Consider the following 14440-nt stretch of genomic DNA (forward strand, 5'->3'; position numbering starts at 1 on the left):
AAGGAACACGTTCTATCTTTAGTGTTAACTTAGACCCTTTAAAGTCTTAAGAGTAAAAGTAGTATAAGTTTGTGGGGGAAAATTAATCAAATTGTTCTTAATTGTTATATTCTTTTTAATTTGTTAATGGGGCGGGAGAATGGCACCAACATGTGGGGGAAAGGACAATTACATCCTAACTTCCTAATTCTGGTGGTGACTCCTTAATTTGAACTTAAATGAAACAAATTCATCAATGCTAGGGGGAAAGGACAATCACATCCAAAAAGACTTCCTACGCGGAGATGAAACAAATAATAATTTTGCAGCACTGCTTAGGGTGATTTTGAATCTAGGGGGAAAGGACAATTACATCCGAGAAGACTTCCTATGAGGATAGATAGCCCCTAAGCATCTGCAGCCCCTTGTGCTTAATTGTTAAATTAATTTAAATCTTAACTTAAATTCCCATCACTGTTATATGAAATGAAGAAAGGACTTTACTCGGTTACTTTAGCATTAAGGATAGAACCTGTTCCTCATAATATCTGTCTTATACAGGAGCAAGAAAAGGGTTGGACTGCACACACACACTCACTTGAGACTTGATGTTGGGTAGAATAGGTTCATGAGGAATGTTTGAAATTGTAATTAGTGTACTTGGAACAAAACCTTTCTTTGAGACTTATGTTCTTAATATTGCCATAATAATCTTTTAGTTGCTGCTATGTCCATTGCCTTTTGCTTGAGGACAAGCAAAGATTCAAGTGTGGGGGAGTTTGATGAGTCATAGAATAGTCTATTTTATTGCATTATTTAGTATCGTTTTATTTAGATTTGGTTTTATTTTATTTTAATATTATTTCCTTTTTGAATCTTTTACTTCAAATTGCATTTTATTATATTTTAGGAACGAATATATGGTGGAAGGTGTCTTGGAGCAAAAGAAAGAGGACTGGAGCAAATACAATACAAGAATACGAAGATACGAGACAAAAATATGTCTCTACTAAGTCAGAAGCTTGGCACGGCCGTGCCACCCTCCAGGACCACTTTTGCTGCTTTTCTTCAAGCCCAAGTTACTCCGTTGCAGCTTTACTGTTTTGCCCTTATAGTAGCTTAGTTTCTAAGTCAATTGTAAAGCTATAAATATAGTAGCACTCCATCATAAACATTCATCTTTTGTTCTTGGAATAAAAGTTCACTTTTATATTATTGTTCTTTTACTTTATTGCTTTCTCTCTTCTTCCCCCATGTCTACAATGAACGTTAGTGAGTAGACTCTTCTTTGTCTTGGGATTGTTGGATAAGTCTAATGACGTAATCCGGATCAAGCCAAGCCTTAAACTCTAATTATATGTTACCTTAATTCCTAATCTAAATTCACCGTTTTAACATGAATTAATTATTATCAAACTGTGGAAGCGAACGCGGAGGGTTTGATAATGATTAATTCATCATCTTAGATATCAATTCATAAAGCGAACGCGGAGCTTTGATATCCGAACAAGTGAATTTAGACAAGGTTTGCGAAACATGAGAATAGTCTAGCAAACCTTGGGACACATAAAGTTTCGATCTTCAAGGGTCCCAAAGGCAATCACCCATGAGAATAGGTGTGGTTGTTGGAGGGATACACTCACTGACTTCGAGAGAAGCTGTGATATGCTAAAGAGAAACTTGTCCTTAGAAATTAGGATTAACGCATAATTATAAGTTTAAGGCTTGCTTGTGAAAAGATTTGTTGTTATGATGAACCAATAATCCCAAGGCTCTTTTATTATTATTATTGTTATTTACCTTCAGCAACTAAACCTCCCTTTTTATAATCTTTCTTCTTTCCTAATCATTATCTAAAAGTTAATCGAATTCATAACTCCCTAGCGGAACGATACTCTTTTACTACTATTACTTCGATAGACCGTGCACTTGCGGTTTGGCCTATCAGTAGGCTTCAGTACTTTGCCGATTTATGCTATTAACATGGATGCTGTGAGTTTGTTCACAGATTCATCCTTTTTGTTTTTAGTGAATTTTCATTGTATCGATGTACTCTATCAATTTGAATGAATGAATATCATTTATTTTTGTCAAAAAAAAAAAACTATCCTCTTCTTGTGTCAACATTTTCATCAGATTTTTGACTGGCAGTGGCAGATATGAAGTTTTCTAGGCTTAGAACCTCAAATGGTGACATATGCATCACCTCCTCCACTGTTAAGGGACATGAGTCTGAGACCATCTGCTTCTATATGCCTATTCCACTCACAGGTTACTAACATGTTTATTTATTTAGTATTAATAAATTGATGAATTACGGTTATTAATTTATTAATATATCAGATGAACTTATTTATCCATTAGAGGCAATCAAAATGGGGACAACAGGCAATACCCCCATTATCATGGTGAAAGCGTTCCCAAGATTTATTTGGAAAAATGACATGAATCACATAATAGATAAAACAACACAAGAACTTCCAATTATCTTCTCATGTATGAATCCACACAGACCAATGTTTCACACCTGGCACTCTATCAGGGTTCCATCTGACTGAACCAAATCATCAACAATCAAAATATGCTAACCCTTAAGATCTTCCTCCTTAGTTCGAACTATCTTTTTTTTTTTTGAATCGGCAAATATTATTAAACGCCATCTCTGCAAGACGCAAGGTATGGACGAAATAAGATACAAATGGTGCCGCATATAGACGGTACACCATAACCACCTAAAACACCCATGGAGATAAACCCATCAAAATACATCACCACCTAAAACAAGCTCCATAAAAACAAGCACTGTAAACACGGTGTCCACCATCGTCCGTCGTCACTACTCAACCCCAAAGAACACCCTAAAAATAAAACTCCCACACCCCGATATCCAAGCTGAGCCACATTTCGAAGAGCACCTAACCGAAGGATCATGCAGCTATCACAAACCTCGCGACCTCCGATCCACCAAAAGAGCACAACACAAAGCCCAAAAACCAACTTAAGACAAAGAACTGACTCCCGATCTCGAATCAAAAGTGATCGGCCCACCAGACTAAAGTATCAAATTAGCAGGGCACCCCTCGCCCCCGGTACACCAGAGAAAAACCAAACCAAACCAAGTCAAACAACGATTGCAGCTAAACCCCGACTCCCGATCTCGAAGCCAAATGAACCGGCCCATCGAAAATCAGCACACAATAGGTAAGACGAAAGACATGGCATGCGAAGTTTAAATCACAAACAAATCAAACGGAAAAAGCTCAACACAACGTGACACAGACCCTCCAAACTCCGTAAACACCTAAACCACCCAAAAAGCACAAAGAGAGCTAGAGACGACGAACATGAACCCGTGTAACAAAAGTTGTTTCTAAAGGAAATCACCCCAACAAACACTCACCTCCTCACTTAAACAACACCAGCCACCCTCAATTATTGCTCTCGTCCGCAACCCGTTCTGACACCAAATCCAAGTCCAAAAAAATCGACGACCATCCATCCAACCCACACCAAGACAACCCCACGCAAAGTCACCACCACCTCAATCGAAAAAACCACCAAGACCCCCGGAGAGGGTCTGCCACCAAATCAAGCAAAACCACCAAACTGAAATTGAAAAGGAAGCTACTCAGCCATTGGCTCCCACCGCCACCACTGGTATAAACAGCCACAACCACCACGATCCTTACGACAACGAACGATCCGGGAGTTGCGTTGAAGGAGGATTAATCGTGGATGAAAGAGATTCCGCCGCACCTATAGCCGCCGGATATGGAGCAGCCGTAGCCTATCACCACCATCAAACCCAGCTAAACAGTCACCGATCTGGACAAACATAAACCTCAACGAGGAAAGGGGTGTTGCAGATGACAAAGCCATTCATCGCACCACCACCAGCCACCACAACAACTAGAAACAATAAGGTTGGATAAGGAAGGAAGAGAGGCGATATTTGGATCCAAACTGAACATGACAGAAACGCAGCAAGACCAGAACAAAATAGAGCGGAGAAAGCACACCACCACAAACCAACCTGGAGAGGCTGAAGAAGGTGGTGTCACACCACCAACAACAACAAAACCACCACGTGAAACCAACCCACCAACAAAACCACCATCAGCCTACAACTACGACCCATCAACACCACCACAAAAGAACCAGCCCTACCCACCAACAGATCACAAGTTCCAAGCAGATCCAGCCTAGAAACGCAAACAACCCAAACCAGATCGAACACCAATCCCAGCAAAACGTGAAACCAAGAGAAACTGGGAGAGGAGCTCATGAGGATCTGGGAAAGAACCAGCGAAACCAAATTGAAACTGATGAAGAAACCGACCCAGAGAGGGTTAAAAGGCAAGAAGGTGGTGCGGAGGAAGGACCTCATCGCACCACCGCCACCGGAATTACATCGGAGAGGAAAGGTTTGGAGAAGAAGGGAGGATGTGTTGGTTTCGGGAAAAAAAACTTTTAGAGAGAGGTCAGAGGTTTTGAATTTTAGAGAGAGAAGCGCTTCTATACTAGCAAACTATTCACTTAGTTGAAACTATCTGTTTATCTCTTTGTTGAAATTTTGCACAAACTACATGCATATGCATTGTGTAACTTTGTAAGTCTAATAGACAGAACCGTCGCTTCAAGTCAGTGGTACATTTTTACACTAATAGCGTCTAGACTAGTACCAATGTAATAGTTATTACTTTTACAAAATTTGAGAAACATTAATGTTAGATTAACAATATGCAATATTATGACGTACAACCCATATTTGACAACATTTTATACTAAATAACGTATCGTGGAACAACACCTATTTATTTGTTCAAATCCTGCTGTTATAACGCTATGTTAGAAACAATATAAGAGGAGAGGACAAATTATACCTATAGCAGTAGACAGTTATGTTTTATTTTAACTCTCAGTTATGGTGTGTTTATGTTTAGGGGTAAATAAGGAATGACAAGGGACAAGTGGTTATTGGGAGGGAGAGGCCAAACTCTCTAATTCTTGGAGAATCAACATATCGATGTCCCTGTCATTGTGTTCATGTTCTGTATTTTCTTATTAACAGCTTCTGCAAAAACATTGTAAAATGTAGCTGGTTTTGCAACCTAAACATTCAGCTGTACATAGCTTCTAGTGATGCCCAGAGAAAGACAATTACAAAGAACTTCACAAGTGAGGGGATGACTTGATAGTCCCATAAAACAGTTAAAAATGAAACGATGCTATCAATGCTCAGATTCAACTATGGTAGGCACCAACACCTAGACTACTACCATCACTCTCACAGAATTATTCTTAGCCACAACAACATTTCTCACATAATTGTTGACTACTGCATGTATTATAAAATTTGAAAGGTCACAACAAAATAGAAGGCAACTCCACCCAAACACACACCAATAAACAATTGTAGAAAGCAACTCTACCAATAGTACACCTGCAAGGCATGAATGTCGAATGTGACCAAACTTGTTGGTTCTCCTCTAGAAATCGGTATGTTTGACAAAATCCTCGCCAAAGTAAAGGCAATGGCGATATCCCCTTCATCCTCCGTTCTTTCAGAAGTTCCGGTTGGGAAAAACGGAACTGTTAGCTTATATGAAAATGATTTGACTTCATTTTATCTTTTGTTATAAAAATTATAAAATTCTAAAATTGATTTATACTCATGAGAGATGTAGCTTAGGCCAAAGCTCGCACAATGTCCAAATTCCCAAACAGATCCTCGTTCTACACATGAAGATGGGAAACATATCTTACTTGACCTTGTCCCAATGAAAATATCTCAAAGAAATTAGTGGATTGAATTTAGTCAAACCTTCATTATGATCATACTTTCAAATTAAAAAGGATTCAAGATCGTGAGCAAGGCTTGTTGTTGAGCATTTATATATGTTTTAGTCTTTTGTTGTCTTGTAATTTGTTAGGTTCTATTTAGGGGCTTGGGTTTTGTAACACGTCCAGGGTTCACTTTGAGTATTTAATTTGAGTTATTCTTCTTTGTATTGTACTTGGTTTGTTTAGTATTTGAATTGTAATTAGACATGTCTTATGCCATGTTATTTTTAATAAAAAATTTATTGGCTTTTTAAAAAAAAATTAAAAAAAAATGGAGTGGATGGGGAAATAAAAAATAAATAAAAAAATAAGAATCGATTGAAATCTCAATGCAGGGAAATACTTTTTAAAACTAAAAACTAACCAAAAAATCCATGAAAGTCCATTACAATCCCATTTTTTAAACAATCCATCAACATTAATATTTTTTTGTATGCCACAAGAATTTTTAAGTTGTAAAAAGTCTTGATTAAATACAACTATATATGTTTTAAAAAGTTTAACAAATCTTAATTGATTACCACTATACCATGTATAAGGCATTAATTATGGAGCTTATCGGACGTATTGATAGGGTACTAAGACCATCTACAATGGAGGTCCTTCCCCTATTTAGCACAATTTTAAATAAGCACCCTCATTGTGACATCAATGAATATGGTGTTTATAAGGATTGGTGCTTTTATAGGCATCATCTCTCTCATATTACTCATGGGTCCCACATGTTCAATTAATTATATTTTTTTTCTCTATATTCAATTATTGTATTATTTTGATATTAAAAAATAAATTATATACTAGTTGTAAATAATAGTTGAATTTAAATTTGTTTGTAGCATATAACCGTTGGAAATTTTACACAATTAGTCATCGACAAATTCTTGTATTTAATTACTCCTTAAAAAAAATCGTGTATTTAATTACTTTATTTTTTTTCTTTTTTTGATAATTTATAAATAAATTACTTCAATATTTTAAAATTATATAATTATGAATTAGTATATAAATTATTGTTAAAATTTAATGATAGAGAGTTATTATTGTGACCTAATTAATAATTATTTTGAGGTGCTGGGTTGGAGAGATTGGATGCTTATTAAGTATTAATTATAAAACGAAAGACATATACATTCGAGACCCATTTTAAACACCCAAATGAGGTGTTGCATTGTGGATGGTCTAATACCATACTACAACCATTAATTATGGAGTCCTAAAAAAAACCATTAACTATGGAGTATAAGACAAGGTTAAATTACAAGCACCATTTTTTGGAGTATTTATATGTATACCTCCAAATTCATCATCAATTCATTCATGAGTATGACTATCATACCAGCTGCATTTATTTTCACATCTATATTTGAAAATTTATTTAGTTTTCCATGTCCAGTAGCATTAAGCGTAAGACATTAATGGTTTCCATAACTAAAGGCATCATACTTATATCTAATCTTTGTTAACATTGCTAATGACCTTGCAAACCCTAAACCTAAATGGTTTTGGCTCCAAAACAAGGGAGGCCGTTGGATCTCATCATTTGGCTAAGCATGCATCTCATCCTTTGATCTAATATGAGTCAAACTTTCAAATTTGATGTATATTTCCTATGCACTACTTATCAAGTTTTGACTCATTATCCTCCAATTCCCAAATTGACTCCACGCTTATCGATGTCCACCTCTTTCTCCTTCATTTTCTTCTATGATAACTACTATATGCATATGCATCAACATCAGAATTGGGTTTACCCCCATCCTCTTTTATTTGTGATTAAACAAAATGTTTGTTTCTGCTCATGAGTTTCAAAAATCAAGTTGGTGTTTACAAAATGACAAGAGAGGTTATTTTTTATGTCAAGGTATTAAGTGCTAGGTATAAATTAAAAAGAATAAGCAGGAAGGTTGTTGTATCGTACGTTTTGCTGCCCCCCTTGCTGAATATCTTTTCATAGTTGTTTACAATTTATGTGTTTCTATGATTTTAAGTGTGTCGGTGGATATTTCCTTGGAGGATTGTTTTTCGAGTTTTATTTATTTATTTAAAATCATCATAATTTAATATCAAAGGATTTTCCTCTGTTAACATATTATTTTCCTAAGCGGATACGGTTTCATTTGAAATAGACTGTTAACAAGAGTAATGGTCAATCGCATAAAAATGTTGGAATATATTTGTCAACATTTGTGTTTTTACATAATCAATTATATGTCATATTTTCTAGAGTTATTTCAAGAGAATGATTGAAGATTATGATAACCGATGAAAACGGTAAAGATACTAATGTAACTTCAAACATAGTCTATAGAGAAGTATTTCGTATTTTATAATTAATTATGTTAATGTTAAGTAAACGGTACGTATCATACAACTTATTTTCTTTTCAAATCAATAAAATGATATATTTTATTTTTATATATAGCCGATATGACCCGTCCGTAAATAGGAGATATCATTGCATTTTATTAATGGATCATATTGCAATATATTAGTTTTTCTATTGTTTATGACCCGGGCGGTAGCACGGGTAAAAGTTCTAGTTGAGATTATACGTCACAACCTTAAATAACTAAACAACAACAAAACCATAATTCTCTAAATAGTGTATCGAACCAAAGCAAAAACAACAAGGGAAATGATGAGTGCAAAGTCGAGTATTTACTTTAACACAAACTGCAGTATCTAATCATTTATTTATTCATCAAACATCACTTATGTTAAACTTAATAATACAAAATAAATTTATTCCTTAAAAAAATACATTATTTATTCAATAAATCTAAAAAATGATTTTTAGTTTATAATAATGATCGAGAGAATATATATAATAACTTTTTCCAATTAAAATAATAGAACTTAATTAAACTAAAAGGTACGTTGAAGAAAACCTGAAGCAATTTTTATCAATTAATTCCTATAATCAATCCATCTTCTCAATCAATGACGACCCAAAGACAGCTCATTCTCAAACATCCGGCCCGAACCCGACCCAAGAGCCTGAAAGACATGATGAGCACTACTCCAAGAAGAAGTATCACAGCTACAGCTTAATTTCATCCATACTTTTGGGTCAAATAGATCTACTTGTTACAGCCAAACCATAGGATTAGAATGACAATAATAGAACAGTATGCAACGAAACATGTATTTACATTCTATAAACACTTTCTTTCCGAACATATAATACCCAATTATTATCCCTCATCATCTTTACTCGTCGACCTCACTGTCTTTGTCACGCCATTCATTCATACCATTTATACTTCTCTTGATAAAGTTGAGTTGTGTTTATTCATCGTGGCCGGTGTGTGAATGTCAATGATTTCCTGTAAATATAAAAGACAAAAAATAATTACTGCATATGCATGCATGGTAGGCCTTAACAATGATATAAAGAAACAACCTTTACAAACACAAATCATGTAAAATAATAAAGATTTTCAAGCCAACCAATACAAGTCAGAAATTGTAGATACTGCATGGCATGGGAAGTACAAAACAACCTTTACAGAGACAAATCATGTAAAACAAAGATTTTTAAGTGACAAATGATCATAAACTAATATAGATACTATGTAGTGTTAATAGCGAAACAAACAAGTAGTACAAGTAAGTCACTAGAGATTAAAAGTTGGAGGAAGTAGAAACTGTTGGAAATGGAGAAGGTTATAGTGAGAACTTTGTGTGAAATTTAGGAGGAGACAATGTTTGAGAGAATAACGATTTCTATTACTTAAGAGGATAATTTGATTCTTGTTTGTCTTTTCTTGATTTACAAATGACAACCTCTCTCCTTTTTACAGTCTCTAAGGGTATGTTTGTTTTAAGGGAAAGAAAGTGGTGAGGAGAGAAAGGTGAGGGAAAGAAAGTCTTTCTGTTGTTTGGAACTCCCTATAAAGGTGAAGGAAAGAAAGAATTTTTGTGGGACCCACGTTGGAAAGTTTTCCACCCACATATGAACGGAATGGTTGAGGAATACAAGTATTTTGTTCAAAATGTCCTTAATGCCCCTATTTTTATACTTTACTCATTTTACTATTCTAGTTGTTGTCTTTTTTCATTTATTTTTTTCAATTCTAACGCTAACCCTTTTTTTTTAAATAATTTACTGCTAACGTTTTGTTAGCACATATGGTTGTTTTATGCCACATTTTATTTTTCCACTAAAACTATTGACAATTAGTTTATATATGCTAACATATTATTTTTGTTTTGCTTGTTAAAAAAAACATATTATTTTTGTTTAAGGGTATTAATGTCAATTACTAAATTTAGGTCTTTCTTTCCTCCAACTTTCTATTCCACTTTCTCTTATACCATACAACCAAAACAATCCTCTTACTTTCTACTCTCTTTCTTTCCTTAGACAATCTTTCCTTTCTCATTCTTTCCTTTCACTTTCTTTGTGCATCCAAACAAAGCCTAAGGGAGAGTTCTAGACACATCCTAGGGAGAGTTCTAGACACATCCTAGGATAACTCTCTACACACTTCAATAGAAAGTTCTACACACTTCAAGAGAGAGTTCCACACACTTCTCTCAACTAAATACATGAGAGTTCTACACACTTCTCTCAATAATATTTCTACCAACCTAGTTCTACATGACTCTAGAACTTTCTATGGGTTACACTATTTATTATCTAATTGGGCCTAACACTTGATTAGTCCAATGGACCAAATCAAGTTTATTATCTTTCACTGGAATCTTGGAATCATCGCCAAATGAAACATTACCGCGCACTGATTCATCAAGCTCCACGAACATGCTCCTTTTTCCACACATATGATTGCTTGCACTAGTGTCAAGGCACCATGAATTTTCATTGAAGCCTTCATTACTACCACGTGCTAGTAGCACTGTTTCAAATTTCTCGTCTTTTTCTTCCACATAGTTGGTCTTTTCCTCTACTTGATTCTTGGAGAATCTACACTTTGAAGCGTAGTGCCCAAACATCTGACAATTATAGCATTGAGTTTGAGATTTGTCATACCTTATGTTTCGATATCCTCTCCCACGTCCTCTAGTTGAGGTATCTCCTTTCTCATAATTGCATCCGAAAAAAATTGAACCACGCGTACCGTAGCCACGTCCAAATTGTCCTCGACTGCGACCTCGTCCTCGGCCTCTACCTTGACTTTGTTGGCTCCCCTCATTTATTTTACCTTCATCTTTCATTTTTAGTTGTATCTTGAAGAGTTTATCGGTGATCTTTTTCTTCTTCTTGTGCTTCTCCTCATAAGCTTGCAAAGATCCTTGAAGTTGCTCTATTGTCATAGTCTCTAAATCTTTGGTTTCTTTAATTGTCACAACAATATGCTCGAATTTGGGGTCTAATGATCGGAATATCTTCTCTATAATTCTCACATCTTCTAACTTTTCACCGTTTCTTTTTAATTGATTTGAGATAGCGATAACTCTAGAAAAATACTCTGAAATAGACTCACATTTTCATATGCAAGGATTCAAACTCGCCTCTTAAAGTTTGGAGACGTACCTTCTTTACCTTGTCTTCTCCTTGGCAAGAGGTTTTAAGTTTATCCCATGCCTCCTTAGCGGATGTTGCATTTGAGATTTTCTCGAACTCATCTTCATCCAATGCTTGGTAGATGAGGAAGAGAGCTTTTTTGTCTCTTTTTCCTAAATCCTTCAAAGTGTCTCTTTGTGCTTTAGTTAAGGAATCCTCATCTTGTGATTCCTTATAGCCTTTTTCAACAACCTCCCAAACATCATGTGCTCTAAGAAGAGCCATCATTTTGATACACCAATTATCATAAATGCTCCCTTTGAGAAGTGGAACTTGGAAGGATGCCGCTCCATTGACCACCATAACTATAGAATAATCTCTTCTCATAACCTAAGCTTTGATGCCACTTTGTTGGAAATGGAGAAGGTCATAGTGAGAACTTTGTGTGAAATTTAGGAGGAGACAATATTTGAGAGAATAACTATTTTATTACTTGAGAGGATACTTTGATTCTTGTTTGACTTGCTTGATTTACAAATGACAAGATCTCTCCTTTTTATAGTCTCTAAGGTAGAGTTCTAGACACATCCTAGGTAGAGTTCTAGACACATCCTAGGATAACTCTCTACTCACTTCAATAGAAAGTTCTATACACTTTAAGAGAGAGTTCTACACACTTCTCTCAACTAAATACATGAGAGTTCTACACACTTCTCTCAATGATATTTCTATCAACCTAGTTCTACATGACTCTAGAACTTTCTATGGGCTACACCATTTATTATCTATTTGGGCCTAACACTTGATCAGTCCAATGGACCAAATCAAGTTTATTATCCAACAGTAACTAGTAAGATAAAAATAAGAATTCTACTCTTCACCTGCACATTTTGCTCGCGCCCTGTAGCCGTTTCAAATATACCCTGACATTAGTTAACTAACGTAAGTGTAAAACTTTGCGCTAGTTAACTAACACTGCGTCAATTAAGTTGCGCAAGTGTTAAACACTGCGTTAGTTAACTCACCACTGCGTTAGTTAACTCACGCATAGTGTTAACTCATGCGCGAGTTAACTCACGCTATACTGATATATCAGTACAGCAATAAATGTTGTATTGATATGCATTGAATGCAAATTATGTCATCAAAGACCCGTAACCTCGTAATTGAACCAAATTACGCAGTTTAATAAGATTATTGGATAATACGACACAATCGATCAAAATTACACAAAAACATCAGTTTTTTCACAATCACATAATCACGCATAACGATCCAAACAGTCCAAATTACACAAATTCGCCGGTAATGACCCGTAATCACTTAAACACACTTAATGACACGTAAATGATCCAAATTACACAAATTTGTCCATAAATTTATAAAATTACATAATCTCACATAAACGGTCAAAATGACCCAAATTCATCGTTAAATTACATGAACACAAAATCATTAAAATTCAACAATACGGACGCAAATTCAGAAAACATTACGCTATTACACTTAAATAATGATTACACTTCAACGGATCAGACAAAAAGATACAAAGTGTTATTCTCAATCATTACCCTAAACATGAAATCAACGTCGCTATCATCTTTGAGAAGTTGTGGATAATACACGGTCTTCTAGAAGTCACCTTCCCTATCCTCCCCCAAGTTCAGGCCTGGCACATTTACTATGACAAGATGTGTTCTATGATTTGAACCAATTTGGATAAAGAAGGCGTCAAGTTTTGCCTTTAACCCGTCCAACTTGTCTGTGGGGTTTACATTCAACCAAGCCCGTTTTTTAACATCTACATAACGAATTTCAAGTTTAACCGGATCTTGTGCATCTTCAGACATATTTCACTTCACAAAAATATAATGAAAAACAAATATGAGAGAAATGAGATAAAATAAGTAGTTGAATAATTATTGACAAAGTAAGTAATGCGAGCAATAATTAGTGTGCATTAACCAGCCACCAAAAAAAATAATTCATTTCATTTAATATATATATAATATTAGTTACATATTGGCCACAAATATCCAAATTACATAACCGGCCACCAAAAAATACGTCGGGGTGTAATACCACCAAAAAATAGGACGAACACTGACCGACCTATAACTGTCCTAACCTATAATAACCTACTAAGAGGTCAGTGACATTCCTAAATTGTCGTCTTCTTCCAAGTCTTCCGTCCATTCAAATTCTTGTTCCTTTTTTTGCGGAGTGGGAGTATCATCACAAACAATTGGATTGTGCTCATTTGTTGGTATCTTTTGCTGCTTCTGCTCCTTGGACATGAGTTCATTGTAAGCGTTTTGTCTATCCAAAAACGCAAAATGCCAATTCTCCGCCTCACCAATTTTAACCCAAAAATTCTCACTTTTTGAGTTTTTGAAGGTGGAGGGAAAGAAAATGGTGCTTGGAGTTTGGACTGATGGATTTTGTACGAAAACAGTAACACTGCGTGACTTAACTCACGCTGCGTAAGTTAAGTAGCGCAGCGTTACTTAAGGTGTGCGGCATTACTTGAGGTGCGCTACAAAAAAATGTGTATTTTCCAGCGGCTAAAATTTGGATGTTCCGGCGGTTACTTAAAGCTGCCGAAATTTTGTCTGCCACAAAGTTTAAAGCGGCGAGTTAAGAAGGACCGCCATGCTAACTGCCGTAATACGCGTTTGGTTAAACCGGCGGTTTAAACCACCACAATATACACTTTTTCAGCAAAAAAAAAAAAAAAGAACATAGTGGCAGTTTCAACTGCCGTAATGCCCATTTTTAAGGAAAAAAATTATGCACATAGCGGCAGTTTGAACCGCCATAATAGTCACTTTTTTGAACAAAATAAAAAAACTGAATGACACGCCTACATAGCAATTATTAATACTAATATAAATAATTTTTGTACATAAATCGTAATATTACAATGTAACATAGTCCAGCAACCATGAATGTTTATAAAGTTCTTTAAAAAAAAATGAATGTTTATAAACTAAACATAAGCTCTTCAATTATGTTGTAGAGTTTATCTTGATCTCTTCTACATATGTATGGTCCTCCTTTTCTCCTTTATGTTATGCTGTTCTTGAATTTCTCTGATACATGCACACACACACACGTACACATAGATCAAATAAGGTTCACATAATGCTA

The 14440-nt window shown here is 35.3% G+C and overlaps 1 pseudogene; it reads right to left on the bottom strand.

Annotated features, from left to right (window-relative positions):
* Positions 1 to 9548: 9548 nt before the first annotated feature.
* LOC146921003 (uncharacterized) lies at positions 9549 to 11784 on the bottom strand (annotated as a pseudogene).
* Positions 11785 to 14440: the final 2656 nt, after the last annotated feature.

Source organism: Medicago sativa, chromosome 5 (assembly GCF_051527215.1).
Source record: "Medicago sativa cultivar Bolivia chromosome 5, Bolivia_mono, whole genome shotgun sequence".
NCBI lineage: Eukaryota > Viridiplantae > Streptophyta > Magnoliopsida > Fabales > Fabaceae > Medicago > Medicago sativa.